This window comes from Canis lupus, chromosome 5, assembly GCF_048164855.1.
Source record: "Canis lupus baileyi chromosome 5, mCanLup2.hap1, whole genome shotgun sequence".
Lineage (NCBI taxonomy): Eukaryota > Metazoa > Chordata > Mammalia > Carnivora > Canidae > Canis > Canis lupus.
Window position 1 is genome coordinate 41996681 of NC_132842.1, and position 27782 is coordinate 42024462.

The following is a 27782-nucleotide window of genomic DNA, read 5'->3' on the forward strand; positions in this document are numbered from 1 at the left end:
CATAGGATTGTTTGAAAAATTAAGTAATTGAACATGTATCTAGCTGGCAGGTCAGAGTGTTCAATTAATGGGAACTATGGCTGTTCCTTCTGCGTGTAATGGTCAGATACAATGGCATTTCCACGTGGAACAGTATCTTAGAGAAAGTAAGCTCTACTGTCATCATTTTAGGCATGCATCAGCAAGGCTAGATGTGTTGACATTTTGGGGTAGAGTGACTTCCTAATGTGTCTCAGTTACATATTCCTTATGGGAGGCTGGTCATCGCTCTAGTGCCAAGAGAGCAAAGATTTCCCAATATAAGCAATAGAATCACTTGACAAAATACCATTTTAGTCATTTTTTCCATCTGCTAGTACACTGTCCTGACCATTCACACTGTTTAATAAGATCTTTGAATTACTATCACATCCGCCTCTGAGGGGACACAGGAAGTAAATGAAAGAAACTAATAGCCATATGCAAGGATGACTAATACGTGAAATACCATGTTTTTGTTAGCAGTCTTAAGAATCCCAGTAAGCAAGAAAAAAAACTCCCAACCCTAGACAATTAAAATGAATTTTTTTCGTGTATTTTTTTATTGGAGTTCGATTTGCTACAACAAAGTTTTTTTAAAAAGGCTGTTCTATTGAGATCTTCTAGTCCTTTTGATTGCTTTTCACATCTCTAGGCTCAAACTAACAAAACCTTCTCTATAGACAGACAGATAGTAGGCCATTCACAAAGCAGAATATCTCTCTTGAGCCAAAGAGAGAAGTCCGTTGCCTAATTTCTTTTAGCCCCTAAGGCTGTGGGCTTAGTTTTTCTGTATAAGCATTTTAATGCATTTGTACTGAGAATTTGTTCCTTATCAGGTAAGTGGGATCATAGAGATAAAGGAAGAGCACTGGTTTGCTTGGGGAGACAGGGAGCCAGTAAGCTAGTATTTTTCCCCCTCAATGTTTTCCAATGGCCAGCACCTGTGCTAAGTGCTTCATATGCTTTATTAGAGTTGATTCTCTAAAACAGCCTTTTGAACAAGGCAATGCTAACTTTAATTTGTAGATAAGAAAATTGAGACTGAAGATTCAAGACTGCCCAAGGATAGATAGGTAACAGGTGGCTGATCTGGGATGAGCGGGGACAGTCTTACCCGAGTCCTGCTTTTGAATGCTAGGAATGCCCCCACATTCCTCATGGCAGGTGAAAACGTTGCAAGATGTGTGGTTTTAAATAGACCAAGTACTGTGGAAACAACGCTGACAGAAGGCAGGGGCAGAGGAGCCAGAGCCACTTCCCAAAGGGGGTAACCTCTGTACCCAGTGTTGAGGGCCGAGCAGGATGTGGCCAGGTGAAAAGCTGGAGACAAGGGGATACCTCTTGAGTGAAATGAGCAGCGTTTATTCTTTCCAGAAGAGAATGGTGTCAAGGAAATGCAGGTAGCTCAGAGGAGCATGGACGCAGTCATGTGTGTCAATAAAGGCAACATGGGTGACGGATGATCTAAGATGCATGCCTATTTGGCTTCTGTATAGATAATGTCTTTATTTATTTATTTATATCCTGCCTTGTTCCACAAAGGTTTTGAGGTAAAATTCATTACACGGTTTTTATGCAGTGACCTTCCTAATTAAGTTTTTCTCAGCACTGTCATGTTCGTCTTTATATTCCCTGAGCCATATGCACAGCAACGTGAATAAAAGTTGAATTGAATTTACATACTTTGAGCACACTGCAAGTAGTTAGCAAGGGCAACTGGTCCCAGAAGCTTGGTGGGTGGCAAGGGAAGCTGGGCCAAAACTTAAAATTGCTTAGATTGAATACCATATTTCACTGGATCTAAGATGCCCGTGATCAGAGGGCATGCCGCTACTTCATGTGCTCCTAAGAGAGGGGAAGAAAAACACTGCCAATTAAACCAAACCACAGTGTTGAGTCACTATCTACTGCAAGAGGCAATCTGTTTTCAGATATGTTAAAATATGAAAAGCTGTGTGTCTTTAAAGACATGATATATGGTGAGGATACTATCCACCCCCCAATAGTCAGAATTTCTAAAAATTAATGATATTCTGATGGAGTGTGGGAGATGATGAAAACTCTTACATCATTTTGGATGCCAACTTGTCTCACCATCCAAACCCTTAAAGATTCTGGAAATACTTTGACTTAGCAATTGTACCTCTAGGAATTGAACCTAAGGAAATAAACATAAAAGTTTATAAGAGTTTATACAGGTATCAACACAGAATTATATGTAGTCATAAAAAATAAAGAATATCCTAAAGTCTTCATTTTATATATATATGTATAATTAGACATATATAACGTTATATATAACATTCTGTAATGTATTATATAATGTATAATGTAATGTGATATGTGATTAAATATATATAATGTTAGAGTTACACAATAGATTAAAATGATAGAAAAATATTCATTTAAATGGAAAAACATTTTAAGATGCATTATGGTTTACAACTGCAGTATAAAATACGCGCTATAAGACAAAATTACTGCTGTGAATGAGAAACACATTTACACCCTATATTTACATAGCAATAAAGCCTTGAATGGCATATATCAAAATTTAAAAGGGGTTGTCTGGATGAAGGGATTTTAGTTGATCTTTTTCTTTTCTCTGTGTTTTAATTTTTCAAAAACTAGAAAACCAGACACTTAGCTAGACATAGATTTTTAAAAAGTGTTTCATTTAAATTAAATTTAACGGGGGGATCCCTGGGTGGTTCAGCGGTTTAGCGCCTGCCTTTGGCCCAGGGCGTGATCCTGGCTGGAGTCCTGGGATCGAGTCCCACGTCAGGCTCCCCACATGGAGCCTGCTTATCCCTCTGCCTGTGTCTTTGCCTCTCTCTCTCTCTATCATAAATAAATTTTTAAAAATCTTTAAATTAAATTTAACGTATAGTGTATTATTTGTTTCAGAGGTAGGATTTAGTGATTCATCAGTTGCATATAACATCCAGTGCTCATTACATCACGTGCCCTCCTTAATGCCCATCACCCAGTTACCCCGTCCCCTCCCCCGCCTCTCCTCCAGCAACTCTCAGTTTGTTTCCAAGAGTTCAGCATCTTATGGTTTTAGACATAGACTTTTAAGTAGATAATATGAATGTGGTTAATGGAAAACCAACTGACTTGACTTAGAAACTTCATTTTCTATAGAGTGGGCTCCTGAATCTTTCCTTTCCTAAACGAGCCTGGCTGGGCTGCTTCCAACTGAGGCCCTGTTTAAAAGGTACGGAAAAGGCTATATGATTCCCAAATGGAAATACAACTTCACCACCTGGAGTCTTCCCTCAAATGCTGATAGCTAAAATGAGAAATAAATAGTGCAGACCACAACTACGCAAGGGTCTGAGGAACTCCACTGTCTGATGTCATCTTAATCTCAGCAAAGAGCTGAGCTCAGGCAAGGCAAGGTCCAGGTCCTCCCATCTAGGAGGGAGGGTGATCAGAAGTCAAGGTCATATCTCAATTTTTACCATGGCTACAATGGAAAACCTCCAGCTCTGTCTCTAAGCACCATACCTGCTACAGATCCACAGCCTTTATTTAATTCTTTTTTTTTTTTTCGACTCATTTATAATTCTTCCTCAATGAAGTCATTTCCTGATAAAGCCTTGGTGGCCTAGGCCCCACTTTGAGAATAAAGTGCACTATTTAACTCTATCTATGTAGTGAACTGGTCTGCTCAGAATTCACAGGAGACACTGTTTTTGGATGGCCACTCATAGACTTCCTGCTTGAAAAGGTAAGACTGTAGACTGAATGCATGCTACTTGTATATATCATCCCCAGTCTCGAGTTGCCTTTTGATGTATTTTTTTTTATTTTTTAGAGATTTTTATTTATTTATTCATAGAGACAGAGAGAGAGAAAGAGAGAGAGAGGCAGAGACACAGGCAGAGGGAGAAGCAGGCTCCATGCAGGGAGCCTGACGTGTGGGACTCGATCCAGGGTCTCCAGGATCATGCCCTGGGCTGCAGGCGGCACTAAACCGCTGCGCCACCGGGGCTGCCCTTGATGTATTTTTAATATAGCTTTGTATTCTTTATAGCTGGCTTTAAAAAATAAGCTGTCCTTTATACTTTCCAAGGATTATGTATGGATCTAACTCTTCCTTAATCTAAACCTCAGTTAAGATACAAATTTTATTTTGCCATCAATTTTTACTTGTTTATACACTTGAGTTTGTCATTTGTTAGCTTTGCAATTTTGATCCATTTGTTATCTGTTATGTATCATCTATCTTTCTTTCATATAATATTGGACAGTTGTAACCTAAAAGAATAAAGATTTCAAGTGGCATGGAAGCCTAGATAAAGGGAGGGAGGACAGTATTTGGGGATTGTCTGGATATCCTAGCAGGCATTTACTGTTTGTCTTTCCTGCATCACTTTTTTCTTCTGGATAACAGCAACCTGACTTCTTTGAGGAAACTTGATCTTTCTACCCTATATTGTCTCAAGAGGGTTGCCAGTCCCATTACCTTGCCCTCCTGGCAGTGGATCTAGGCCTGGTGAAGCAGAGTATCCTGTTGACCTGGTCAGGATGACTAACTCAGGTATGGGCCTCTAATCCCAAACTAACCATGACAGAGCTTCTCTGAAATGATTTACGTATGGAAACTGAAAAAGGAGAATTTTTCTCCTTCATTTTGGATTATGAGCCATGGGAACACATGTCTGGAGCTGAGCCATACCTGTTCCAACCACATAGGAGAAGGCCATTAGCAGGAGGGAAAATGAGGCCACCACCCAAGGAGAACCAGAGCTTAAAGGGAGTACAGTGATAAATAGACACATTTAATGATGAGTCCTTATAGACAGGATGCCATCTCTACTCTTTAATCTCCCCCAAAATCTCTTTCCTTTTTTAAAATTATGAGCCTGTTGAAGTTGGGTTTCTATCATTTGAAACTACCCAAGTTCTTGACTAATCCTTTGTCTTCTGGTTACCTTCCAAATCACACTAGGCACGAACACATGTTCTTTAGGCACATAGAAGTGGCTGCGCTCAGTTGAATTCTCTGTCCTAAGAGCATCCAAACAGGTATAATTTGATTAAAGTGCAGTTAGTCTAAAAGAATATGAGTGACTTAAGCCCCAGTGCTATATTCTTCATAAGCTACAGCCTTACATACATACCATAGAAGTATGCCTTGTCTTTCGTTCCTCTGTCCTTGTGTTTAGACTCCACTCTGAACTGGCACATTCGCCCACTCCTGATGCAATTAGATTCTCAAGTTCACTTTGCCAAAGACGCGGCATAGTTAGAAGGCATGAGTTTCCTGCAATCATATCTTTTTGGTTCTCAGGATTACAAAAGACCACTTAGAAAGAAAATGATTATGAGCCTAAATAAGATACAGTAAGATTTTACAGAAATCCAGGCTGACTTTAGGAGGCAGCTGGAAAACAGGACCCTCCTCCTCCCACCTCTCCTCTCCCAAACAAATGCCATATGTCTGTTCACAATGCATTCTGGCTCACTGCTATGTGGTTGACCTTCGATACTGAAAATATGCCAAAACACTTGGGACCTAGTTTTCCTTTCAGCTCATTGGTACAGTCATATTTAATACGGTTGAGGAAAAAATGAAAACTGTGATAAGCAGGCCTGTAATTCTTTAAAGTAGTGCATCAATGAGACATATCTCTAGATATTTCACAGAAATATCATCTACATGATGATTCACAGAAGAAGAAGCCTTTTGGAGCCTTGGAAAAGAATGCTTCTGTTACCTGGGAGTGTATTCGGACCACTTCAGCATTTTGCCATCTGTAGAACAGTGAAGAAGTTAGACATTTCGAATTTCTTTTTCTAAGTAACATGAATTAACTTCCAGATCAGTAAATTGGATGCAGAACTGTTAATAGTAGGGTTTGCTATTCCATGTGTGGCAGGATAAGATGATGTGTCTTCTTTCCACATCCAGAGAGTAAATAGAGTCTCTTACTTTAGATTAAAATGGCTTTTATGTTGATTTTCTAGGGCTGCTGGAGCAAACTGGGTGGCTTGAAGCAATGGAAGTTTATTGTTTCATAGTCTTGAAGGTTGGATGTTGAAATCATGGCGTTGGCAGGGCCATGTTCCCTCTGAGACCTGTACGGAAGGATTTTTCTTTGCTTCTTCTAACTTCTGGTGTTTGCCAGCAATCTTTGGCATTCCTTGGCTTGTAGATGCATCACTCCAATCACAGCCTCCACTGTTACATGGCTGTCCTCTTACTGTGTGTCCTTCCTCTTCTTCTAAGGACACCAGTCATACTGGGTTAGGGGCCACTGTAATTCAGTATGACCTCACTTTAATGTGATTACATCTGCAAAGATCCTATTTCCAAATAAGGTCACATTTTGAGGTACTGCTGGTTAGAATTTTGGTATATCTTTTAGGGAGACACAATTCTATCGCTCTATTGTTACCCCAATTGTAATATTAATGCATGCTTATTAATGCTTATTAAAATAATAAAATTATTAAGAAATGTACAAAGAAGAAATTAAAAATCATCTACACTTCTATCACAAAATTTGGTGGACATCTTTTCAAATATTTCTCATATAAACCAAAGGGCTTCCTTCTTTATAATCAAAACTAAGTCAAACTGAAATACATAGGCCATTAAAGATGTCTGTGGTTTCATGCAAATTATAATAAATGATGCTTTGATATGCTGTTTTTTCTTTCTTACTCTTTTTTTGATTCAACTTAAACCTCTTTAGGGTAAATGCCTAAAAATAAAGTGTCCTAATTGAATGAAAATATACATTTTTATTCACATTACCAAGTTATTCATCCAATGAAGGATTATTTACTTCTACCAACAATGCATGAGAGTTCTAGTTTCTTCCACCTGCTTTGCCCTGTTGATTATAACTATTAATGAGATATGTAAGTTTAAAACTTTATATATATGACTATTTATAAATAGATTCTCCTTTATGGAATTCTAAAGCATGGTTCTCCTTTACCCATAGGTAACAAACATGAATCCATTTTGATTTAGTGTCTATTATTTGGTTTTTTAATCTTTAAACCTTGACCCATCTAGAAATCTCTGTGTGTGTGTGTGCGTGTGCGCGCGCGCGCGCGTGTGTGCACGTGTATGGTATGAATCTGCAATCCAGAAATTCTGTCAGAGTTGAATGTCATTTCTTTGTCTTGATTTTTAATTCTCTAAAAAATTGTATGGTTTAGGAATGTGAATGGGGAAATTCAGTGTGTTTCCTCTTCCCCTTTCCAGGGGATCAGATTTACTTAATAAAAGGTCCTATCCTAAGTCACAGAAAAATGCGTCTGCAAAAAGGAATCAGGGACATACTGTTGAGCACACAGTCAATAAGCAGTACTTTCAGCCTCAATACCATAGTTAATTGAATTTCCCAGCATTCTTGCTATAACTACCCGCTTTCTCTCCCACTCAAAATAGCTTGTGAGACTGTGAGAATAAATGAAATTATAGGGTTAATCTTTAATCCATTCTAATTTGTTTTCTTTAAATTGCAATATTGGCAAACTTGGGTCTTTCTAATTTTCACTAGTTCAGGTTACTTGAAAATCATCTCCCCAGCTCTTTGTAACAGGCTTGAGGTCAAGTTCCTTGGTTCAGAGAGAAAAATTTTGACAGCAAGAAAGCTAAAGCTCAGAGGGAAGTATGTTTATTCCCAGAGAAAACTAGTAGAGACCCATATGAGAGGTCCTGAAGCAAGCGTACCAAAACAATATCTTCAGATAAAATAAAGACAACATCCTTGAGTATCTCTTTCTCTGGATCCTCACATGGATTCAGTATTGAAGAACACTCATTTCCCCAATGCACCATCTTCACACTCGCCTTTTACTGTTAACTTTCCATTAGTTTGCTGGGTGAGAGAATTCTCAGCATTATCAACATGTATTCAACAAGAGGCAGCCTCAATGTCTTGTCTCAGGTAGACGGCATTGCATGTCAGTGAGTTGCTATTTAGCTACAGAGATCAACCTCCTCAACCTTATCTCTTTAAATTGAGTAAATGAATACAAATTAAAGTTTTAATCTCAGACTGTAACATAAATGGTATTTTCACTACAAGTAGTTTCATAATGGTCTCATTACTGTTCCTGAGTGCAACACATTGAGATGTTTAAATTGTCAATTGCTACTACATATATTCTTTGAGAACAGGTATCCAGGTAACCATGGTAATGGTGTCTCCAGGCAGGATGGGAGTGGGGTGGGAAACTATTTCATTAATTGAAGGGAAGGAACTGAAAAGATATTTTCAAGCTGTAGATCAGAGAGAAAGAGAGAGAGAGGGAGAGAGAAAAAGTAGGTTTCACAATCTTATTTTTTTTCATTATTAAATTATGCAACCCAGAGAAACTCCGAATTATTTGAAAGGTTTAAAGAAATCAAAGATTAAATAAAGCAGCATTCTTAGCCTTGCCACATTATTACAGTGATTGACCCATACTAGATTTTATTTGGCTGGGTTCTTACATAGTTTGAATGAAATTCGATGTATCTCCTGAGAAAGCAGAATTGTGTCCTGTGATTTAAGGCAAAAAATGGAAGAATATTCGCATAAGCAAGAAGGCTGTGTAGGCGGTCTAAGAGCTCTATTTATTTCAGGCTGGTAGCACCTGAAAAAAGCTGATATTATCAGTGGAATTTTATTTTCAACCTTCCTACCCTGCCCTCCCTCAACCCCTTTGGTAGTCAACATTAAAATATATATAACAGCACACCATTAGTGCATGCTCTCTCTCTCTCTCTCTCTCTCTCTCTCTCTCTCTCTCTCTATATATATATATATATATATATATATATATATATATATATTATATAAAAACTATGAGGAAAAGAGGGCATCTGGATGATATGGAGAAAAATACCAAATGTCTGATATGTTTTCTCAAAGGAGCCTAATATTTTGCTTTCATTTAATTGGTGATTAGATCAACTTGTGTTATTTAACCAAATGTACCCCTTGTGTAACTTACTGCTTTAACTATCTGACAGACATGTTCTAATAGACAACTTAGGATTTGTAAAAACCCAATTACCCAGATAGACATCCTGACTTCTAATATATGTTGGCCATAGTTTGTAGAATTTCTTTTCAAATTAGGCCAACATATGGCACCTTAGTGACCCATGTTGAATCTCTCCAACTCCTGATGAATGCCTCTTTGGTGCCTTCTGTGTGCTGCATCATCTAATTATTCAGGAGGAAAAATAGCCAGAAAACATTAGACGCCACTATTACCAACAGGAAATGAGGACTTGGCTATCTTCTTAGGATCCATTCCTCAAAAGGTAAATCCACTTTTCATCCATCACTGGGAAAGGCAATGCAGGAAACTTTATTTACAGAATTCTAGAAAGAAACCTAACTGGGTGGGTAGTTATTAATGAAATAAATTTCATTTTAAAACAAACATTTCTCTTCTGCCAAACAGATTTCTATCTTGGAGAGCAGTGAATTCCCCCAGAATGAGGCCACAATTCATGGTTTGAATTTTAAGAGCTACTTAGGTTCGTCTAAGTTCAATATACTGATTACCTTGCTCCCCATTGCAATACAATTTCCAGAGGGGCATTTGTGCTACTGGACCTGCTGCTACTGCTGTTTTCTAAGGGTTGTATTTCCAGGGTGCACCCATGAGGAGAACCAGTGAGAAATGAAAATGGCAATCTGTTTTTCTAAAAGCTTACGTGACAGTAGGGACAGGCATCTTCCACTCTGTCATCATGGATAATATGGTATTACGTTATGTGCACATGAGTCTAATTTCTGAAAGCAGAAAATCATCATGCAAGGCAACCTAATTTGAGAAAAAATACTGCTGATAGAATGAAAGAAGAACCATTGTTCCCAGTAATGTGCCAGGTCTAGAAAGGGAGGTAACACACACCTGTGTCAGGTCGTTCGGCTAACAAAGTATGACTATGGACGCCTGCCTCATGGCCAGTGTGTCATTAGCTGCTGGCCACTCCTACCACAAATGACAAATATTGGGATTGAGCAGTGGCCATGGGTGGCCAGAAGGCTGAGCGGCATTTCTTATATTTGGGTGGTTAATTCTAGTGCATGAGTTAGCTTTTGAGCCAGTCCAGTTATTACTCACATGGATTCTATGAAGTGACTCATCTAAAACCTTTTTACCCTTTCCTAAAGGGTAGCTACTTGAGCAGTGCCTTACACAAAAGGGCATACAATTAGCCAGCAGCTAGGAGAGCACACCACCCCCAGGGAAAACTTAAGCATTCCACTTGCAGGCAGTACCAGATGCAGAGACACAAGGTTCCTTTTTTGTTCCCTCAAAGGTGGCTCTGAATTTTTTCCCTTGGCATCTAATGGGATACCAGTAAGAACGCGCATGCAAAGTGATGTTTGAATTCATGGTTATCAGTCCTTGCCTTCTGAGTTCTGGGGTATAAGTTAGGGTATCTCATAGAAGTTGGCCCTTCAAACAACAGTGTAATCAATGATGTTACTTTTCTCAGCCCCCAAGTCTGCTGCTTGGTCTCAGCTTTTCAGATGACTGTGAGTCTATTTGCATAAGCTAGAACTGTAATTGGTGAATATTTTTATTAACTGAAATCACACTAGAACTGCTGGGCCAAGAGATTACAATTTGTCACTGAATGTGGATGTATAGAGAAGTGTATGTAGAATATATAAAACCTTTTCTATTCTGATTTGCATTGCAAATAGAGAAGCTAACCAGAGGTCTCGAGGAAATAACATAAATAAAACATGGCTTCACTACTGTAAATGCTCAATTCATGCCAGAGGAGGCCAAGGCTCTTCCAGAATGATTGTTTCCATCTAAACAATTCCCGTCTCGGGAACTTCCCCTCTAAAGTTGCTGCCAATAGGATGGGGATCATGTAGTTGGGGGCGGGGGTGGTCTAATTAGGCAACTTTGGCAAACACTCAGCAGAGTGAGCCTGGGAGGCTTTCTCTAGAAATCCAAAGCATGGTTTATAATCCGTATCTTGTTCCATGGTGAACATCCTCACAGCTGAAGGGGAGACAGAAACCTACTTTTCAACTCAGTTTGGGCCCAAAAGAACAAAAGCAAGGTCTCTGGATGGCCAGTGACCAAACAAAGCTCATTGCTTGAGGCTGAGAAAGAAACTCCATAATACAAGGTGAAAAAGCCTTGATCACTCGTTACAGACAACATCCAAGGACTCTCAAAAACTGAACTTCTACTCTAGCGGGCATTTGTTATGTTGCCACCCAGTATGTAGTTACTCTTCTTGGGAACGTGATACCCCAGTTCTACTTTGAGGCATATACCTTCTTTGCCCACATGCTCTGTGACTAGTTCATGACTTCCAAAGGTGAAGTGTAGGACTGAGGCTAAACCAGTCTATGCATTCCACCCTCGAGTGATTGGGGTAAGGACAGCGGGGACCATCATATGCCTCAAATCTGATCAATCAGGGTCAGTGAAATGTATTTCTGTGGGTTTTCTGGAAGTGCTGAAGAAGTGGACTCTCAGTTGCTGAGTTTAGTACTTTGAGCAGGAGATGATTATGTTTTGGAGCTGCAGCCAAAGAATGGTGCTAAGAGACAGAGGCCAAGTTGAGAGACCGTGAGAAAGACACAAGATGTTTAGCATATGATTTGAAGTCTTACATCCTTGTGCCCAAGGCCAGCCCCATCCTGTGACCCTGTTTAATGAGGCAAGATAGTCTCTTGCTGCTTAAGTCCATTTGAACCAGACTTTCCGTGAGAGTTCTAATGATCACACCCACCTTTCCTGTCTTATCTGCCAGTACTGCCCTTCCACATCTCACCATCTACCCTTGCTTCTTTGAAGCCACCATAAATGCACTCAGCCTAAAGCCTATCCATATACACCATGAGTTCTCATGTGTCCATACCTTTGGCCACATTCCACTAACGATCTTTCGTGGCTCAACCCAAACCCACCTCTTGAAGTCTGCATTACTATGTTTTCCCTACATACCTCAATGCAAGAATTAAAACTTCCTGAGCTGTGTACTTAGAACCACTTTCCCTTACTCTATACCTCTATACGTGACATGAGAATATGTTTTGACATTGTCCATCTCTCCTGTGAGGCTGTGAGCTCCTTAGCATCAGGGACCTAATGCTTTATTTGTCATTTAGTAGCAAGAAGCTCCATTAGGCTCAGAGGAGCCTAACGTGTCTGGATCCAGACTGTCTGAGTTCAAGCATTGGCTCCATTACTTTCTGTGGTGGATGACTTAAGTACATTACCTAACCTGTGCCTTACTTTTCCTCATCTGTAAAATTAGGGACAATGCTAATATCTATATCTCAGGTTTCATTGAGGTTGAAATGAGTTAATCTATCAATGTAGATTTTCAATAAACATTAACTATTATTATTCTGTTTCCAGTATCTACCAATACCTGGCATATAACAGGTACTTAAAAAAAAAATAAATGCAACTGTGAGAAGAAGGCTTATGTTATGTAGAAAAGAAAGAGTAAGAAGTCACTTAATCCTTACAACTTTCTTTACTTTTTTTTTTTTAAGATTTATTTATTTTAGAGAGAGAGGACATGAGTGGGAGGAAGGGAAAGGAGAGAATCCCCAGCAGACTCTCTGCCCAGTGTGGAGGCCAGTGTGGGGACTTGACCCACGACCCTGAGATCATGATCTGAGTCAAAATAAAAAATCAGACCCTTAAGCACCTGAGCCACCCAGGCCCCCTAACTTTATTGTCTTAAATTCATATGTCCCTGTGAGAAATCATGAGGCATTAAAGAAAATTAAAAAGTCTGAGATTTGCTCATATTCATTTGTTTGGTGCAAAAACATGTATTGAAAGAGAATTATGCTAGGCTCTGGGACATCAATTTGATTAAGATAACAGTCCTGCCTTTAAAGAGCACATGGCTTAGTAGATGAATTTGAAAGGTAAATAAGTAACTACAATTGAGAGAATGTGTAATAAGAAAAGTATGGACACATGCCATGGGAACTAGAGTGATGTGTTCTTTGATGGCTGCACATCAGCATTATCTAAGGAGTTTACTAAAGACAGGGTGTCTCAGGCCCTATCCCTGAAATTTTTGAAATACAAGGTTGGAGGTTATATATTTGCATTTGTAACGGATATCTATGTGTGAATCCTGGACTAGAAGACAGGATGGTCCTCTTGGCCTGGCTGGGTCCAGGAAGGCTGCACAGTGGAAGTTGCATATACTGGATTCTCACAGCTGATGAGGAGTTTGCTAATCTTTGACATAAGCAACACAACCGTGCTTGGAGAATAGCTTTCCTCGGTGCTGCATTCAAAGACAGAATTCAGAGCCTGACAGCTGTTCCATGAATCCCAAAGTGTGTGACAAGTGTATTTTTTTACTTTGAGTCTAGTGGTCTCAACCTGGCTATGTGTAAAGTAAATCACCTAGAAAGCCCTTGAAAAATAAAGATATCTGGGGCCCGCCCCCAGTACAGATTGAATTGGTCAGCAATGATGCCAAACATCAGTACTTTTTAAAAACTCCCAGGTGATAACAAATGTGCAGCTGAAGAATTGTCACTTAGGCAGTCCTCAGTGTCCCTAGGAGGACTCTAAGTATTGGATCTAGCGTTGAGATGAGTGCAGGTCAGGCTTGTGCCTCGCAGATGCCAAAAGAGACCAGACTCCTTGCTTGAAGATATGTGAAGAGGGTGACCAAAATTATGGCATATTTCATAGGTTTGCAATTAACAAATTAATGCTTTTAGTGCAATACAGGTGAATACACAGGTGTGCCACATACCAGGTAAGAAATAGTACATAATGAGTATTTCATTCTTGGTGCCCAAATGTTTAGGTGGATGCAACATCAAGAGTGTGACTGCTGCCATTTGTCAATCCTGGTAGCTAGTTCTGTGATAGCATACAATCTCATGGAGAGATAAAGTTGATCATCTACATTTAAGATTCTTCATTGATTGTGAGGCCCAGACAAATGGCCCTCTGAGGTCTCTACTTACTGGTTTGGCAGTTCCTCAAATTTACTTGCAGAGATAAACTCCAGATTTAAATAACACACTATTTCTGGGACTCTAAAATCCCAATTTTATTAAAGCTCCATGGTGATTTAATACAGCTGGTCCACCCCAGTGTTTCAGAATCACTGAAATTTATTATCTTTAGCACTTTCTAATTCTGAAGTCATACAGATAAAAAATTCTGCCTACCCGAATAAACTGAAAATATTATCATGATCTTCATTATCTTCCCACAGGAGGAAAGGAGTAAACTCCCTCTTCTTTTATTGCCCTTTTGATTTTACTTCTTAGTCTTCTTTTGGGTGGATACATTTTCTATAATAATCATTTATCATAACCAGGTAAACAATACTATAAAGTGCTTGTGATGACTTTCCCCCACCCCCCATCCATTCAGTCATTCCTTAGAGTTGTAACATCATCCTCCACCAGTGCCTATGATCTTAGTGAACATGTCCATCAAGATGCCTGGCCTGTGATCCAAGCTCAGATAATCAGGTTTTCTCTCCTAAGACTTTGGACCTTGAGCTGAGCAATGCAAGGACAGAAAAAAAAAAAAATATTGGGGCCAATTCATTCTGAATAGATTCCAGATGAGAGAGACATCTAGACACCCTGCACTGCCCCAATTCCTGCCCTTTCTCGGCCATACTTTCTGTTTGCCGAGCTACCTAGATTCTGCCAAAAATGTCCTATTTTGCAAAAGTTAGCCAGAGTTGGTTTCTATTGCTTTCAATTGAACAATTTTATAAGGAACAACATTACAAGCGGTCTGTGTCACCTGGAATGGTAGGAGATTACAGCCAGGTTGGGAAGAGTGTGAGAGAATGAGATTATGTGACTAACCCTGGCTGTTAGAGGTGTGAGTCACATTCTTTCGAAAATGGCCAACTTGAATTGTTATCCACTTGAGACCCAATGATAGCAAATGAACAGCAACCAGTAGATAATAAGTGAAAGGGATGGGGCACTATAATCACAGTAAATTTGGGGGTATAGCCACAAAGATAAAAAAAAAACCTATCTGAATTTAACACATAAAATGTATTTAAAGAACAACACCATTTAGAAGCCCTTGCTTTACAAACCAAAAGCCAAATGACTGGTACCGAGTTATATGCCTTCCCACTAATCAAACAGATCACTGAGTTATAACCTAGAAAATATAATGAGAAATCCTCATGGATACACATTTGAATAAAATTACTGATTATGCATAAATCTATAACATGGCATCCTTTTTTTTTTTTAAGTTTTTATTTATTTGGCAGAGAAAGAGTTGAAGCAGGAGGAGCGGCAGGCAGAGGGAGAGGGAGAAACCGACTCCCTGCTGAGGAGGAAGCCCAGTGTTGGGCTGGGATCATGATCATGATCTGGGCCAAAGGCAGATGATTAACCAACTGAGCCACCCAAACACCCCTATAATATGGCTTCTGATACAGTGCTTACTTCCTTTATTTACCTGACCTATAACTGTTGCATTCAAAATACATACACATACACTTATATATTTATATTTACAATTTATATAATACCTTTGAAATACAATACTCCAAGTCATTTGCAAAAAATGTTACCAAGGCATTGGGAGTATATATAGTTTTATCATCCAGGGAACAATGGGAACAGCCAGCTGCCAACATGGAGCTCAACTGAATTGCCACATATACTCATGCAATAAGCACTTTACTTTGAGCTGAGGAGAACTTCACATCAAAATAGTTGGGGAGAGGCAAAAATAAATTCAGAAGTGTTATTTCAATAGTCAAATACTTGTTATATAAATGACAAAATGAAATTCAGTGATACAAAACTGAATTTGATGAATTGATGAAGGAAATGAACCCCACTACTGAAGGAGTGGATAGAATATAATGGCCACCACTTATGGAGCACTCAACCTGTGTTAAACATTGCACTGAGGGCCATCAATTTTACAATAATCTTATGAGTTAATTACTGTTCCCATTTAACTTTTAAGAATAGACGTAAGAAACACCAGTCACTGAGACAACAGCATCTAATGATAAGTTCCTATGGAAGAATGCATACACCTAAAAACAAACATGGATATTTTAGCAAGACTTTCAAAGCCAGAAAACAAATAGATGTGTTACAAGAGAACTGCAGAAATTTTGTTAAATAGCATCAACTAGTTTGGTCAGCCACTAAGGAAGGACAAAGTTCTCCATTATTTCTAAACTGGGGTATGAGTACTCTACTGATTGCTATCTGAGGTCAACTAGGCTACGTGTGTATGTGTAATTTTCTTTTGCCTATAAATACCACGTTACATAAGCATGTCCTGAAGATGAAAAGATAACATAATTTAGTTCTACCAAAAGAGACTCTTTTTCAACAGAGGGAGCATGGGGTCAATGTCTAGCCCCCATCTGAACTCATCACTCCTACTAGAAGTACTGGTATTAATTCTCCAGTACCCCTGAGTGTATAAGGACCCTTTAATAAAGATATTTCCCTGATAGCGCGGAATAATCAATGTTGAAATGATGCCTGGGCCAGTTTTTAAGACAGTAGATCAGTTGTACCTCTGGAAAATTTAAACACTGAAAAATGTCCAGATATGCAGGAAAATACATGCACCAAATGCATACCCATGTACATATGTTAAGGGTATGGTGGTGATGGAATTACTAAGCATTTTCTCCACGCACTCAACTCTTGCCCGAGAAAATGTATTTTCTGATCAGTAAAATAAACCAAGTACATTTCCACAGCATGGTGGTTCTCAAACTTCACTATTAGAATAAATATAGCCAGCATTTCTTCTATTACTTCCTATGTACCAAGACCATAATATCTTGTCTCCCAACAGCCCTGCCAAATAGTTATCATTTCCCTCTTTCACTGATGAGGTAACAGACCCAGTCAGGTCACATTGTTTGATTGTTAACACATCTAGTAAGAGGCAAATCACACTTTAAACCCAAGCAATCTTCACCAAGAGCTCACACTCTTACTCATTGAGCTAAAATGTAATACACTAGGGTTAAAGCCTAGGAATGGAAATAATTACAAGCCCCCAGGTGATTCTAATGCATCCAGCTCACTATGGATCCAAAAATTCACTGGTAAGTCTTTAACGGGGATATAAATCACCTAGGGATCTTATTAAATAGCAGATACCTATTCAGTAGGTCTGCATTTGGGCCTGAATGTCTGCATGTCTAATAAGTACCAGGTGACACCAATGCTACTGGTCCTCAGCTCACATTTTGAGCAGCAAGGCGCTAGAGTATAGCACTCAGCTATACAATGCTAAATGCATTTTCCTCTAATAAAATTATGAATTATTGTGTTCCCAGATAAATATAAGTACCTTACCTATTAGCATCTTGCAAGATATCTCCAACCCATAGTAATGTTAGATCTATAGAAATAAAGTCATGTGATAAATGCTTGTTGAATGATTCTTGAGAGAAATATTCTTTTTAAAACAACTTGAGATGAACCAGATCAAAGGAGTTTCCTCTCAGAGTGCAAGTGCTCTGATTTACTTCTACCTGGAAGGAGTTATGGATTCTGTCCCTATATCTGGTCACTTGACAGGTTATGATTGACAAGAGTCAAACTTCTCAGGAGTTCTGGGAAAATGGACTCAAAAGAGGTATCCACAAAATCATTAGATCACAGGATAAAGGCAAAGGCATGTGTTCCTCAGGATTTACAAAAAGATATAGCTAACTTGAATTAAACCAATTCCCTAGCATTGAAGTTCCACATATTTGTTATTCAGAATTATTCCTATTTATTATTACAAGGTCCATGCACAATTCTGTTTCCTACACATTCATATCCCACGAACAGAAAAAACTCTGCCTGAATTCTTGACTTGTGCTCTTCGTTCTCCTATCTGATCCACAACTATGTGGAGCTGTCATCACAGAAAACTAATTGCCCTGGTCACTCCCCAAAGAGCTTGCTCATGATTTTATCAACCTGCATTTGACCAAAGATTAGTCTTTTGATCTTGGAAAGAAAAATATGTCCTACTCAGTCAGCCAGCTTTTAAAATAACCCAGGATATTGTCATCATGCTTTTTTTAAAAAAAATTAATAACCACTTCAAACCTGGAGTACCCTCCATTCCTCTTATTAACTCCCCCAGTGCCAAACACATTAGTTGATAGACTTAAGAGTTAACTTATTTAAAAAACAAACAAGCAAACAAACCAATACAGACATGCATGTATATATTCTAGAATTGCTAATACATTTTGAGACTCAAAAATTTCTTATTGGGAAGACATGAATAGCCAAGGCATTCTTCAAGTGGAATTCAATGCCTGATACATCACTGCCTATAGCAAATAAGTGCCTTGCTCTCTAGAGAAGTGAGCTTTAAAATTTAGAGGGCTTAAGCTGTTGCAGGAAAAGTCTTATTGGAAATACAGCTTTTCAGATTCTGTGCCCAGCAAATCTGATTCAGGAAATGAGGAATCAGACACAGGAATCTACATTTTCATAAACCCCTCAGGTGGTCTTGCTCTAGAAGCTCAGAGTTTAGAATAGGAGCCAATCATGTGAACAGATAATTGCAATTCAGCATGACAAATTCAATGACAGGAGAGTGTACCATGCACAGTGCTAGCAGCGAAGAAGGACAGAGCAAGACTTTTATTTAGTCCAGAGCAGAGAAGGTGGCTAGGGATGGCTTCTTCAAAGGATGTGTTTAACTTGAGTCTTGAGAGAGAAGTAGAAGTTCAGTAGATGCTAATGAATGGGAGATATGCAAACACATCTTCTGAGGTAGGATCACTGAAGATTAAGTTAGGTAGCAATGGGAGAAGGGAGAGGTGGCTGGCACATAGCATTATGTATCTTATATGCAATTAAATCTCATGGGCATTATGGTCGTTATAGTCATCACATTATAGTCATAACAATTTTGTATATTTATTGCAATAATTTCATATGGCAAAAAAATTCTTAAAGAAAGGGCATCTGTTTTTAAGCTGTTTCTAACTACCCAAAAGACCAGTGGACTAGTTGTAGGGTTAGAGGAGAGGAGATTCCAGGACCAAATTCCTTCTTTCCCACTTGTCAGTGCACAGATGTACTTATCACTTGATAAAGAAACAGAGAATCCTGGAGGAAAGGCTACAATCACACCCACTGTGTGGACTTCATGTCAAAGGTTATATGCTTGCTCAAAATATAAAGTGATCTTTGGGCTAGGAAAAAGGATCAAATAAATGGAGAAGTGGGTAAAGATCACCAAACATCGTATTTGCTATTTTTCTTCAAATGTTGGTTCCAAGACATTAATCAAATAATCAATAGAATTCCTCAGATAGGACACCAAGTAGCTAGAGCCACAGATCTGCTGAGGGCCTCAGGCTTTCAAACTTCAGGCACATCTGTGAAGAGCGCATCTTTCATTTCCCCTGAGGACCTTTAGGATGCAGTGTCTCTAGCCCTTATCTGTGTCTTTACCAGCCCTCCACTCTGTTGAACTGGGTCTTCATATTCATTCCAATATCTCAATCCTAGGGAGATGTTTTCCGTTTTGAAGGGCATATCACCTAGTTGATCTGCTTACATACATAAGATGTCTTTTCCTTCTAAGGAAAGGTAAGGAAACTATAGAGTCAGTGTTGGCCATCTTCTATAACCAACCTCATTATCTTATTATCATAACTATTAAAAATAACATCTACTCATCACTTTCCATGTGCCCGACAATTGTCTTAAATCTTTATATCCATGATTTTCATGTAATCCTCACAAGAATTCCGTGATCTATCTGTTATTAAACTCCATTTAGGCAAGAGCATGCCATAGTTCAGAGACGTTAGGTAACCTATCCTCAATCACACGGTTAATAAATAACGGAGCCAGAATACAAACTCAGCATCGTCCACCTCCAAAGGCCACAGTGTTAATCAGTACATAATACTGTCTCCATCCCTTCTGCTTCAGATAATGAGCTTTATCATCATAGTACTTAACCTTTTGTGAGCTAAGTTCTTTATAGGTCTTAACTCATTTAAACCTCATGGCAACCTTCTGCACTGAGTTCTATAACCCACAGTTCAGAGATGAGAAAACAAACGCAGAGAGAAATTAAAGTATGTGCTCAAGATCATCCATTTATTGAGTGGGTGGATGTGGGATCCAAATCATTCAAAATAGTTGCTGAGATATTGTTTAAAACTGCCTCCAATTCTATATTATGTTCTTACACAGCAGTCTTAATCCAGCTAGATCCAACATTTTCAAGGTGTTTTAACAAACACCTAGAAAAACACTCTGAGTAATCCAGGGTTATGTTTCAATTCAAAGGGAGAGTGCAGTAGAACCCTAGAAGTTCTAAGTCTACGATCTTTGTCTTCAAATGTAATTGAAACTAAACAGAATTTTGTAGTAAATGCTCAAAACCTGTCTGCCTAGCATGTCTTGTTGGCATTAATTTCTTCATCCAATTGTTCAGTGATTGACACATGTTTACTGAGTGCCTGACATTTCTGGGACTGGGGAATTAAAGTGGATTGAGACATGATCCAGACTTCAAGAAGCCTACAGTCTGGTGGAGGAGACTCAGAAGGAAACCAGTAATTATAGTAGAGTGTCAAGTGCTACAATAGATTAGGAACTCCACGAAGACAGGATTTCTGCCTTCATTTGCTTTATCTCCACCCAGCACTCAGTTCACTGCTTGGCAGAGAGCACGAACATGAATACTTATTAATTTAGGTACGAAAGAGTAGACCAGTGAGGTGGTGCTGAGTGTGAGGTGCTAAGGTTATGAGGGAGGGGCTAAATTAGCCAGGGGTGGGGCAGGGTGGAAAGGAGAGAATTCTGTATCCTTGAAAGTGGTGTTCGTAGTAGGTATTGAGAACTGAAGAATTATCAGGAGTGAGGCAGGCACGGGAAAGGGTTGGAGACACAGGGATTGGAGGAACAGAAAAACAGACTGGGAATGAGTGGTGAGCTGATGGTGAGCGTGTGACAGGCATTCTAGATTTGGCTAGGGGGCACACAGAGAGGTGTGACACCATGAGGAAGAAGCAGGAAGACTAGAGCAGAGAGGGGAGGCAACAATGAGAGATGGACCTTAAGACGTCAATAGGAAGAGTCAGCTCTTTCTTGGGCTAAGGATTTTTCAACCTGACTCTGAAAGCCATGGCAGAGTCATTGATAGGTTGTTTTTTTTTTTTAAGATTTTATTTATATATTCATGAGACACACACACACACGGAGAGAGAGAGAGAGAGAGAGAGAGAGAGAGAGGAAGGCAGAGACATAGGCAGAGGGAGGAGAAGCAGGCTCAATGCAGACAGCCCAATGTAGGACTCGATCCTGGGATCCCGGGATCACGCCCTGAGCTGAAGACAGATGCTCAACCACTGAGCCACCCAAGAGTCCCCACTGATAGGTTTTAAGTAGGGAAATGACCTCATCGATTTTAGTTGACTATGAGCTCTCTCTCCTTACCCCCCACAGGGATGGCTTTGTTAGATAACACTACAGAGAGTTGTATCAAGACTTAATGAGCAGTAGTCATCCTACCTCTGGTTCAGGTCTTAATCTACCTCTGAGGTTCTTTCTTCCTTAGGTTCCCTTGGTCCTATACGGGACCTTTTCTGCTACAGACAGAGGGCAATCCATCTATCAGACACTCTCTAATTCCACACCTACAAAAGCTACTGGGAGAAAAGACAAGCACATGTTCTTTTAAATTAAAATCACCCACGATCTGAAGAGAGAGGCATAATAAATTAGAATGGAAAGCCACCAGACCTAAATGGAAGTGGACCAGGTAGTACAACAAATCTAAACACATTAGACTCAGAGCTCAGGTCAACATCTTTCAAGCATGGCATCAGCCCTAAATCCACAGGTGACAGGTCTTCACATGTTTGAGGAAGATATGTCATAACTTTCTGAAGCTATAGTAAAATGACAGGTTTTTATTTCCAGCCTGTTGACGCTGTAAGCCCTCTCTCATCACATGTGGTACCTCCCCCATATCTTTTCCCATCTTTTATTCTATTTTCTGCCTTCTTTGCTATTTTCTGATTACGAAAGCAATTTGCACTCAGTGTAATAATTCCATTGGTACAGAAAAAGAATTAAGTAAAAGTCATTCTTCACGCCCCAACCTTCCCAACCGAACTAAACAAGGCATCACATTTTGGAACAACTCTTGCCCCAGCTTCTGGCCTCATATCCACATAATGTTATTTGTTCTTGTTGTATTGTTGTTATTGTTGTCTTTTAAAGGAATATTAAAATAAAAATATTAAATTATTAAAGTTGCATAATTTGTCTTTTTGTACTTAACTTAGTGTGAATATGATTTCTAAAGCCTGCAGAATATTCCATTATCTGGATACACCATAATTTTCTCCTCTTCATACCTACTTGGATTATTCATAATAAAAAAAGCTTATGGAGAGAGAAGGCTCTGATAAGCTTCCCTATAGCTCAATCGTCTTATGTTTCCATGCTTATTTACTTAAAATAAAATCCAAGAAATAGAATTGCAGAGCCAAATGGTAAGCACATTTAAAACCTCTGCTTTGTATCACTGAACTGCCCTCCAGAAATGTAGTATCTATCTATTGTCTCACCAAAGAAACGTATCTGTTTTGTTCCATACTTATCAACTTCATATATTAGGTGAAAATTAGCATCTCATTGTTATTTTAATTCTTTCATTACTACTAAATGTGAATACCGTTTCATATGGTTATTAGATATTTATTCTTTTTATGAGTTGTCCTTTGCTCATATTTCTGTTTGGTGGTGCTTTTTACATATTAAGAGCACTAAGAGTATTTAAATATTACGAGTATTTTTATAGACTAAGACTATATATTAAGAGGATGTTGAAAACTCATTTTCTAGACAGAAAATTACAATCTGGTCCAGTCACCTACAGATAGCTTCCAACCTAAATTCTACCTTATATCAGTACTAGATGTTTAAGCCTTAATAATCCAGAGCCAAAAAGACCTTAGTGCCCCATGGAAGAGCTCTTTTCAAGAGAAATGAATCACAAACCAAATGGATTTTCTATGGTGGCCCACTTAGTACAGTAATCTGTGGTCTGTGACCCACTTTTGGTTGGGCAATTTCTGGTCCTTGCCTGTGTGTGTTCCTAGAGATCTGAGTGAATTACGGAGTCACCAGTTAGGGTGATTCAGAGAGAGGTTTGGCAAAAGCTGATTCAGCTAGTCTGGGATTCATCTGCTGAGACAGCCAGCTGTGAGTTTCAGGGAAAAAGGAAAGGGTCAATAACCCCCCCTGCCATCTGTCTTTCCAGGTCTGTATTTACCTGGTCTACTTGTCTGGTATGCGGTATGAGCTCTTCCTTATTCACATGTGTTCCAAACCCTAAAATCACTTAAGATGTGAAGAGCATTATGACTGTCTTCCTTTGGGTCGGTCAAAGGTTTTGCTTAGGCCAGCCCTTCCCCATCCTCTTGCCTTCACTTGGTTTCCAGTGCTTCCCTTTTTTTGTTTTTCAGGATGAGGGAGAAGGATCTAGCAAAGCGTGTGTGTGTGTTTATGTGTGTGTGTGTGTGTGTGCACACAGTAAACAGATAAGAAGATTTCAGGACAAAAAAGTTTAAAGCTAAGAGTCTTAGAAGCCAATACCAACTGGAGACCCAACCAGAGATACCATTTCAGAATTACAAGCATACCCTTACTGGATTCTGATAATCCTTATTTCACAGATGGTAAGGCATTTGCTGGAAGCCTCAAAATTAAATGATGGCAGAGGTGACATTGGAACTCAGGTTACAAGGACTCCATACCCATTTCTGCGAGGCGATAATGCCTCATGAATCACCACGCCTGCTTCTCCTTGATTTACAGGTGAGTGAACCAAGGTCCAGTGGGCTAAGCAACTGGCCTATGGCGCTCAAAGTTCCTTAGCAGAGTGGTGAGCCCAGGCCCCTGACTGGAAGGCCATAGCTGCTCTCCTTCACTGTGCTGACTCATCTTTGAGACGATGATGCAATTTAATGAGAAAACAGTATTAAATGTGTACAAATTGGATCGAGGCAATTTTGGATCAAGGCAATTAGGCAGGAACACATTTTGTAAAGTGAGCTAAAGCCCATGTTCTTCGGTTAGTTCTCTATTTAGGAGTATTTCCCCTGGCCCCCTATAACACCCCTCTCTGGTGGTCATTACCTGGTGTCAGTTACCTCCAAATCAAAACCAACACAAGCAATCAATGTGGGAGAGTTACCATCCTCACTGAGGTTTTGTGAGGTGACACCTTGGCCTGGGACTGCTTGGGGAATTTCCTGTGAAAACAAACACCTTACAGCACTGCTCTTTGCAGAATTCCTCCTCTTAGCACCGTAGGGAGCGGGCCTGTCAAGGAACTGAGGTTTTCCCTCTCTCCCCTTCTGCTACGTGCTCTCTGCCTCACCTCTCACTGGCTTCTCTTCGTCTACCAGGTTAGTTCTCTACCCACACTCAGAGATCTTATCCTCTTACTATGCAGAGCAGTCGACTGAGCATATTTTGTTACTTGAGCATTTTCTTGGAGTCCTACGTTTCTTCCCAAGTGGTTTCTGCATGACTATTTTGGATAAAGATGCTACTGTCTGTGTTTTTCTCCATCTTTTCCCATAGGTGCTCTTGTTATCCCAATTTTCCCAGAATGTAATTATCCCCATTTTAAGGAGTCTGGAGGTCAATGGGGACAATTTGCCCAGAGTCACTGCTAACACACTGCATAGTGTGAACTCAAACCTGTGTTTATCTGACTCCCCCAGTTCTGGCTTTAATGACACACCCCCCTAATTCATTGTACAGAAATCTCACCATCTTTGCTCATTTCTAAAACATTGTATGAAAAGATTGCCCTCCTCCCAAAGAACAATTAAATTAGCTTGACCTTTTCAGATCTCATAGGGAAGGTTTCACAAGGGTGGCTCTCTACTCTGTTTAATTTCCCTTTCTGAAGCCTGGATTTCCTCTGAGGACACTTGATATTCCCTAGGTAGATGAGCCCTCCAACCACAGCTCTCAAGCTAGCTGGATGCTGGGACTCAGAGATGGTTCTGTTTTATCCGTAGCTGACTGAAGCAGTTCCTAAGTGTGCTCCCAAAATATTTATTCTACAAGATACTCTTCAACATGGGGTTCTACGACCAAATGCTTTGGGAAAGACGCATAACAAAAATTAAGTCATTGTTTTCCCAGTTGTGGTCAACTCAACATTGTTGTGTGAGCCATTAATGAACATAGTAGTAATCAGAATTTGAGGTCAAATAATTTTAGCAAACTACAAATACTCTGGCTCCCTCTTGGAGATTCATAGGAAATAGTAGTACATTAAAGGTTCTGACAACTCCTACTAAAATTTGTTGAAATTTGCTTGACTTGATGCATCTCAGATTTATTTGATCTCAGGGCCTTCTTTGAACTTACAGCAGCAGCCCACAAGGGCCCACTCTGGATGGCCTCTGGTTTGAGTTCTGGTCTCCTGTGCTCTGAAGGGAATTGGTAGAGGATCCTCTTTTGGAAATCTAGGCCCGATCCTGCTATTAGCTGGTTGGGTAACTGTGAACAAGTCACTCTTCTCTGGGCCTCAACTTTCCCAGCTATAAAATGAAGGAGTGTCTGTAACTTCCCTTCTAGTTCAAGGCTACCATCACCTGAACATATGGAATTGGTAGAGCCACAACCCAAAATATCATGATAAACTGTGCATTTATATGTACTCATTAAATCTCATTCCATCACCTAGAGACAAAATAGCAATAATTCTTTTCAAGCTGTAGAAATCTTAAACACATAAATATTAATTTGCCCCCATCTGCTAGTAAAATATTCTCTCGAAATACATTATCATTTACTGTTTTAGAATTTGGAGCTATCTTTGATCAGCCAGTTTCCAGGATAATGGGAAAGACCCTGGAACCTCCAGGGTGTTCCAGGGAACCACTGTGAGTCCTCAGGCAGGAACTTCACTTCTCTGACTTAGATTCATCCATAAATGACTGTTTGTTCTTGATTCTTTTAAGACATCTTGTGAGGACTATCAGTCACAGTTTAAAAAAAAAAAACACAAACACCTCTGTCCTCTGGCTATACACCTGCCACTGCCTAAGCCCTCAGAAGTTTCTGGTCTTTCAGAAATAGGAACTTTCCTTCCTTCAGTTCCCCCCTATTCCTAGAGCTGGGTTAAGCACTCCCTTTGAAAGTATTAACACTAGTATTACATGGAGGAGAATATGAGACCTTACTATGGGAGACAATTTGCTCTGTTTCCGTGCACTTATCTTAGTAGAAAGTCTTCTTTAAATACAGAGGAATACAGCGACGGTACTAGCTGGACTTTGACATCAGACAAATCTAGAGTTGAACCTGTCAGCAGTGTCACATACCAGCCGTGCGTCCCCAGGCAAGCTGCTACCCTCTGATGCTCAGATTCTTCATCTATAAAGTGGGAGCAATATGAGTCACTGCCAGGCTGCTGCAACAATGCCACGTCATAATTTTTGTAGAGCTCTCTCTACATTACCTGGGCATGTGTGTGCTCAGCCATACCCTTTGAAAACATTGTTTATTTCAGACATACAATGAAAGGAGATCTAGAAAGAAATCGCTTTGTCACTGTACAAAGGCCAGGAATCCTGCACAGCCATCAGAAAGGATAACTGTCATTAGTGCTCCTAGCAAATGTTTGTTAGGGGGCCTGCGGTAGTCCCGCCGGCCAGAGGCCCTCTTTAATTAAAGCCTTCACTGTTCATTATTGAACACTGCCACCTGGTGGAGAGAGAGGCCTCATGCAGGCATGGAAACAGCAGAGGTTACATCAGGGTACCCCACCCTGGACCAGGAGGATGTTGGGGCCACCTCGACCACAATGCTTTCAGCATCTTGACTTGGAGCTAGGCCCGCGGGGAGATCTCTGGATTCCTGTTTATGTGGACTCCCCTTCATCTTCGCTCATTTGTCACAGTGACACAAAGGTGAAAAAAGAGTCTTCCATCGACCACAGGATCTGAGCCGAAGGGCAGCCATCTCTGACAACATGATCTGAAGACCCCTCCTCCGTTACCCTAACCCAATCACCTTTTTGTTTTCTACATAAAGCATATCATTGTCTAAAAATATATACAGGTATTTTTTTTCTCCTTCTCTCACTCTTTCTCTCCCCAGCTGGAATGGAAGGAAGCTCCCTGAGTGCAAGGTCACATAAGCTATAAGCTGTCTTCCCTTACCTATTCCTCCCAACAAACACAGGCCTGGCACATAGTAGGTGCTCAAAAATGTTTCCTATAGGATAAAAAATAGCAAGAATATAGCTTGAATGTTAATGGATCCTTCCTTATTTACCAGAGAGCTAAACTCTGTATACAGACCATCTCATTTACTCTTTACAATCACTATCCTAGTGGGGGTAATGTCACCACCCATGGAGCATCAGAAATTTCTAGGACCTAGAAGTGATCCTCCCAATTCAGTAATCACAGCACCTCTTTGCCCAACAGTATAATTCCATATGTTTTTTTTTAAAGATTTTATTTATTTATTCATGAGACACACACAGAGAGGCAGAGACACAGGCAGAGGGAGAAGCAGGCTCCCTATGGGGAGCCCGATGTGGCACTTGATCCCAGGACCCCAGGATCACGCCCTGAGCCAGATACTCAACCACTGAGCCATCCAGGTGCCCCATAATGCCAAATTTTATTTAAGCCTTTTTTTTCTCTGGTCTGTATTATAGTTTGACCCATTTTACAGATTCGAAAGGTTACTCTCATGGAAATGAAACAATTT

At 39.8% G+C, this 27782-nt stretch overlaps 1 protein-coding gene and 1 long non-coding RNA gene across 6 annotated transcripts in view; one reads left to right on the top strand and one right to left on the bottom strand.

Annotated features, from left to right (window-relative positions):
- Nucleotides 1–27782, bottom strand: part of PPP2R2B (protein phosphatase 2 regulatory subunit Bbeta) — a 439287-nt gene that overhangs the window by 320711 nt on the left and 90794 nt on the right. The window lies entirely within an intron of this gene.
- On the top strand, nucleotides 13263–27090 carry LOC140632951 (uncharacterized). Its single transcript, XR_012030597.1, has 3 exons — nucleotides 13263–17095; nucleotides 23711–23852; nucleotides 26307–27090. It is a non-coding gene; the product is annotated as an uncharacterized lncRNA (long non-coding RNA).